Here is a 6715-nt window from a genome sequence, read left to right on the forward strand (position 1 = left end):
AAAGAATGAATGAGCCCAATCCCCACTTCATTTAGTGTACATCCATTTTACACAGTTTATTCTCAGTTATCCAGGTGCTGATTGTCTAGTTTACCCTCCAATACACTCTCCTCCACCTCTTGATCCTCATCCTGCTAATTAACATCTGTAGTGGGTTCAGAAAGAGCCCCAAAATGTTCCCTAAGTCTTGAATGTTGTTAATCACAAGCTCTGGTGAGGATTTGGTGGGAAAAGAGATAGGAGCTAATGGCTAAAATGAGGATTTGGGGATCATCTGCACTTGGAACACTGTACTTAGAGTGTGGGAGAGTACAATATAAAGTTCTGCAGGTCAAGTCTGATTTACTTCACCAGCAGATCAAACATGGAAGCAAAAACCTTTTTGGCAAATTAACATCCTCAGTTATACATAAGATTATCAGACCATGACCAACACCATTCTATGCATCTACTATGCTCCATCCAGCTCAGGACTCCACCTTCAACAGAGGTACCAAGGCACTTGTTGACCTTCTCAATACCCACCCTCTTGGCTAGAGATGGACTAACCAAGGCCCCTAACTCCTCTCCATCCAGTGACCCAGTATTTTCAGCTGCACAGCTTCCTTTGGGAATCTGCTCACCTCTCAATTGACAAAGACTATCCTGTGACCCTGTGATAATGGAATTAGTTTGAGTAAAACACTAATCTCAGCAACCTTATCTGATTTACAGAGCAGGAGATTCTCCTCGCACAGTCTAACCTTCCAGATATGAGTCTGGCATCATGAGGCTGTAAACTCATTTTGGGCAGGGAACATTTCTGCTAATTCTGTTGAAGTATTCTCTGCACAGAAGAGTGCTCTGCACATAGTGCTCAATAAATACCACTGTTTGATAGGCAAGGCTAAGTCTGCTGCAAAAGCTCAAGACTAGAGAAATGATCTTTCTTACTTTCACTCTCCCAGAACCTACTCCATTCTGAAATGCTATTTCATATTAAGTCAGGTTTAACAGATTATTGACCCTGCTGGAACAGAGATATTTATGGGTAAAAACAAAAAACCACAAAACCCTCAAGAGCACTGCAAAGCTTTTATGTTTTCCTCATCTTTAAAATAAACAATGTTATGAGAAAAATCAAACTCCCAAGGCACTACTACCATTTAATAGTCTTAACTCATAAATTAAGAATTTTATTTTAAAAGTGGTGAAATGCATTTTTCCAAAATGAGCAGTGATTGTAGTCAATATTACCCAGGCAACCCAGGGAACAATTAGGATAGAGGAATCAGTCATAATTTGGATCTAACAGCTGGCAGAGTGTTATGAGAACAAGTGCCTATGACCACACAGATTGGGAAACATTGCAGGGAAGCAGAGCTCAAAATAACTCTGGCTCCAGATTTGACTCAGAGGTGCCAGTTTGAGCAGTGAACAAACTAGAGATCAAAGGGCCATCTTTAGCACATGCAAATTTAAACCAATCTTCAGCTCTGTTAATTATCTATTCAGCCATTTCATTAGAGGGCCATGTAATCAATGAAAATTGAGCACTTACTGTGTGCAGAACACAATGAGGTTTTGGGGGGTTTTTATGGCTTTTGTTAAGCACTTACTATGTGTCAAACATTGTTTTAAGTGCTGGGGTAGATACAAGTTAATCAGTGGGCTCACAGTCTAAGTAGGAGGGAGAATCAATCAATTTATAGCTGAGTCATCTGGGGCACAGAAGAGTTAACTGACTTGCCCCAAACCACACAGCAGACAAGTGGCAGAGCAGGAATTAGAACTCAGGTCCTCTGACTCCTAGGCCCAGGCTCTTTCCACTAGATCACGCTGCTTTGCAAACCAAAACTAGAGTGGGTAGACAAAATATTTGCCCACCAGGAATTTACCATCTGCAATACTATTTCATTGTGGTTCCTCCCCCATTTATCACTTTTGGGAGCCATTTTTTACTGTCAGTTTTCCACATTCAATTGTAGACTCCTTAAGGGAAGTGGACCTTTGCTCCTGATCTGCCCCACACCAAGCAAGCGCTCAATAAATACAATTGAGAGTGACCGGGATTCTAGATTTAGTAATGCAAGTCTCTCATCCCACTAGACTGCTGCGTAAGAACCACTTACTTTCTCAGTGGAGAGCTTCCACCACTCTGCCACCCTGTCAGCCTGGGTCTCTGCCACTCTACTGTCCTATGCCAGTGGTGCCCAAGGGAGCTGAGCTGAGGCAGTGCCCCTCACCCATTTTAGAAAGTTGGGAAGCTACAGCTGGCACTTTGGAACCATGGACAACCTGGATGATAGAAAGCATGTCAATGTCTTCAACCACAGTATTTTAATTTTTATGGTATTTGATAAGTACTATGTGCTAGGCTTTGTTCTAAGCACTGGGATAGAGAGAAGGAAATCAGGTTGGACACAATCCCTTTCCCACAAGGTACTCACAGTCTTAATCCCCATTTTACAGATGAGATAACTGAGGCACAGAGAAGTGAAGTGACTTAAACAAGTAACTATTTAAGTAAATGTTTAAGTGACAAACATTTGTCACACAGCAGACAAATGGCAGATCAGGGACTAGAACCCAGGTCCTTTTGACTCACAGGCCCTTGCTCTATCCTCTAGGCCATTGCTGCTTCCCTATTCTGGGACACTATATCTTTTTGGATTGTTCTATCATTTGCATTAAATCCTTCTCACCCTCCTCCCAGTCCCTGTATTAGAATATGCATCTTCTGAGCACCAGGGACCAAGCCTAGTTTCTTCTTTACTACATTCTTCTCCAATACTTACCATGGGGCTTTGCACAGTTAGCACTAAATACCACAGAAAGACTGATTGAAAGGTGACTTGTATTTTCTCCAGATGTACACTCCCAAGACCTGAGTTGAGGACTGTGTACTCAGAAGGCACTCGAATAGCACTGCCTTGATTAGCTGATTGAATTGCCCTCTTGTCAGGGCCTACAACCTTGAGGAAAGGGACCATTTCCTAACCTTCCAGCAGAAAAGCAAAGATGACATTTTCTTCCTTTGAAACAGCAGGAAATTTTAACTTGTTAGCTCTTGATGTGGGTAGGGGAAGGGGAACAGATCTTAAGAAACACAAGTCCCACTTTAAAAGAAAAGTTCATGATTTCCAGAGCTCTCTCCTTTTTCTAAATGACCTAGGGGTAGGAGTGGGGGAAGGGGACTCTTGCCGGTGGCAGTGATGGCAGTAATAGCAGTGGCTACTATCAAGGGAGAGACAGGGGCAAGGAGGAGAAAAGAAGGGGAGGGGAAGGAATAGGGAGATAAGGAAGGCAAAGAGGCAGAGGAGGAGAAGATGGAGGAGGAATGGGATCCCCTTCTATTCTCCTTTTACACCTACTTCTGTGAAAAATATCCTCTCCCTTGACCCTAACTACAACTCTATGCAGGTGACTCCTAATTCTCTCTCCAGCCATAATCTCTCTCCTTTTCTGTAGTCTCTAATTTCCTCCTATCTTCAGGATATCTCTATTTGGCTGTCCCAGTGACAACTTTAAATTTCCATGTCCAAAACTGAATTTTTCATCTTCCCACCCAAAACCTGTCCTCTCCCAGACTTTCCCTTCACTATTGACCATACCACCATCCTCCCTACCTGAAAGATCCCTGCCATAACTTTGACACTATTCATGACTCACCTCTTTCCTTCATATGGAACATTCAGTCAGTCACCAAATCCTGTTATTTCTATCTTCAACATCTCTAAAATTCACTCCTTCTCCAGACAAAATGCTACCATGCTGGTCCAAACACTTGTCACTTCCCATCTCGGCTACTGAATCAGTCTCCTTTTTAAACTTCATTGTCTTCAGCCTCTCCCCACTTCAGTACCTACTTCACTCTGCAATCCAATCCTATGTCATAATATAACAATAATTTTTATACATCTCCCCACTCCCCCAAAAACTCCAATGGTTACTCATACATCCTCAAACAGAAACTCCTTTTCAGCTTCAAGGTACTTAATCAGCATTCTTGTTTTGACCCATCCTCAGTTCTTTTCCACTAAACTCAACCTGCATATTTAGGTCCTCAACACAAAACCTACTTACTGTGCTTCAATTTGTTTCTCTGGCTTCTGACCCTTTGTTCACACCCTCCCTCCTATCTGGAACTCCCACCTGCTTCATATTTAATAGTCTACTGCTCTCCTCATCTTCAAAGCCCTATTAAAATTATATACCCTTCAGGAAACTTTCCCTTATTTTCCTCCCATCTTCCCACCCTATTCTCCCTCCCTTCTGCATTATCTTTGCATTTAAATCCATAACGCTTAAACATCTTGATATTCATCCCACCTCACATTCTTATATACATATCCTTATACTCGGCTGCTTCCCCATTCTGTAATTCACTTTAGCAACTGCTTCATCCACTAGATTGAAATCTCACCAAAAGTAGGGATTGTGTCTCCCAATTCTACTGTCCTCTCCCTTAAAAGGATGCAAGAGGCTAAGCAAATATTGATTACTACTCCAATTCTTGGGGAGCAGCTGTAATTGGGTCATCTTTCAGTCCCAGACTGGCACTCAGAAAGCCTCCTAATTTTCAAATTGTGGGTCTAAGCTGTCTAAAATTAGACAAATTTAGGGAGGGTTCATTTAGTCGATGAAGAGACGAAAGACTCCGAAAGAACTGGTCAAAGAAGAGGACAGTGGGAAAGCGGCAAGCAGCCCGTTCACCCCGATGGGGTGCAAGTGACTGCAGCGCCCCAATCCTGGGCTGCCCTGCCAGCTTTATTGGTACGGCGGAACCCCACACTGGCGCAGGGCACCCAATCAGAGCTAGGCGCACGTAGTAACAGTAGCCAATCAGTAATCACTTACATGATTGCATGACACCTGACAGGTCCGCCTAAGAGTGAAGCCTGAGGATTGAAGTGGCGCATGGCAGAGGAGTTTCACATGGTATGGGCATTTTACATTTCACATGGCACAGGCAATGGCGCAGGCATTTTACAGTTCACATGGTGCAGGTCCCATGACTCGGGCTTGAGGCTGGCCTCACCATCGCCATCTTGAGGCGGTCCACACCATCTTGAGGCGGTCTGCAACAAAGCAGAGTCCCCATGGTACCTAAGGCCACAGGGGTGATTTCTGCCCACTTCCACCTACTCCAGTCATGAGCCTGCTGTCACTATGCCCATGCACATACACAGCCACGCACCCATTTTCTAATGGTATTTCTTAAGCACTTACTAGGCGAGGATAGGATATAATCCACATTTTACAGATGAGGAAACTGAGGCACAGAGAAGTTAAATGACTGGCCCAAGGTCACACAAGAGGCAAGTGGTGGAACCAGAATTCAAACCCAGGTCCTCAGACTCCCAGGCCTGGGCTCTTTCCATTAGTCCTCAATGCTTCCATTCCAGGGACAAGGACATTGCCTGCCCCCACTCCCTCTTGCTCCAAGCAAAGTCCCCCTCTCTGGGCTCCCCATTCCCCCGAGGTCATGGCATCCTTGGGCTGCTGCTGGGACTAGGTCACCAAAACATTGCTTCCCCTCTCCCATGGGCAACCAGGATCTATCCCTCCCCACACCAGACCAGCCCCTGCTTTCAACGGAACTGAAGTGGATCCAAAGAGGCTTCAGTAAAGTGATATCACCTTCTAAAAATTGATTGTCAGCATCTGAAGATGACCTACAGCCAGGTTGGCTTAACCATCATGCAACACCCACATGTGATGGCATTAGTCAAGGCTTAGATATTGCAGTGCAGGTCTTCAAGAATGAAAACTCCACATTTAAGGAGAACTGACAAACTCATTGCCTGCCTCGTATTCAGGGGAGAATGTCTATATTCAGTGATGCCTAAGGAATTATGGAGTGTCTGCATTCACACCTGGTTTAGTGTTTTCCTTTCTCCCTGTGCTTTAAAGTGAGTTTTATGCCTGAGTTTGTCCAAATTTTTGGTAGATACCAGACCTTTCTCTGTCCTTCCCCAACCCTTCCATGGGCTGGCTCTCACTCTATGTCACAAGGAACACGATTTATGCTTTATGCTTTGGAACCTGATCAGAGACATCTGAAACAACACAGAATCTGGTGGGAATCCATAGATTTGGTCTCCTGTCACAGAAAGACTACATCTCCCCTATGCCTCAGCCACCCTCTCATTATACCCCATCCACCAGAGGGGAAGAGTACCCTAGGTAGAGCTCAAATAAACTCCCAGTTGGATAGATACTTACTTTTTCCTGCCTCCAAGCTTGAAGAAGAAGGATAATTTCCTCTTTCCAAAAGACTTCTTGGGACCCAAAGAATGCATGTCTCCTACCAACTCACCTCTGACCACAAATCAATCCCTTCAAGGGAAATCAAAGAAGACAAGGATTAAGCCCCATATATAATGACATTCACCTTAACAGATGCTAAGGGAAAAAAATGAAGCCAGTTTTACAGCACGTGCACCAGGATAACAATGGATAAGACAAGAAAGGACAAAGCATCATGACTTAACTGAGAAGTTGAGGGGGGCTATACCAAGAGGTGGTCTGTAGGAGCCAGAACATAAGTGAAAACAGGAATGTGCCCATCTGGTGAGAGCTTAAAAACCCACCAAGGGTAATCCACAAAGTGGTTAAGCCACTCAGATAAAAGTCAAGAGCTGACGACAATTCTATTGTTGCCATGCCTGGAAAGGGAATAGCTGTCTGAGGAAATGATTGACAGTTCAATATTGAGCTTATTTTTAAGTGG

General features: G+C 44.0%; 1 long non-coding RNA gene across 1 annotated transcript; it reads right to left on the minus strand.

Annotated features, from left to right (window-relative positions):
• Window positions 1-4663: 4663 nt before the first annotated feature.
• LOC120638314 lies at window positions 4664-6316 on the minus strand. Its single transcript, XR_005659903.1, has 2 exons — window positions 6208-6316; window positions 4664-5060 (listed from the first exon to the last, which is right to left on the minus strand). It is a non-coding gene; the product is annotated as an uncharacterized LOC120638314 (long non-coding RNA).
• Between the last annotated feature and the right edge of the window lie 399 nt (window positions 6317-6715).

Source organism: Ornithorhynchus anatinus, chromosome 4 (genome assembly GCF_004115215.2).
Source record: "Ornithorhynchus anatinus isolate Pmale09 chromosome 4, mOrnAna1.pri.v4, whole genome shotgun sequence".
In the NCBI taxonomy this organism is placed as follows: domain Eukaryota; kingdom Metazoa; phylum Chordata; class Mammalia; order Monotremata; family Ornithorhynchidae; genus Ornithorhynchus; species Ornithorhynchus anatinus.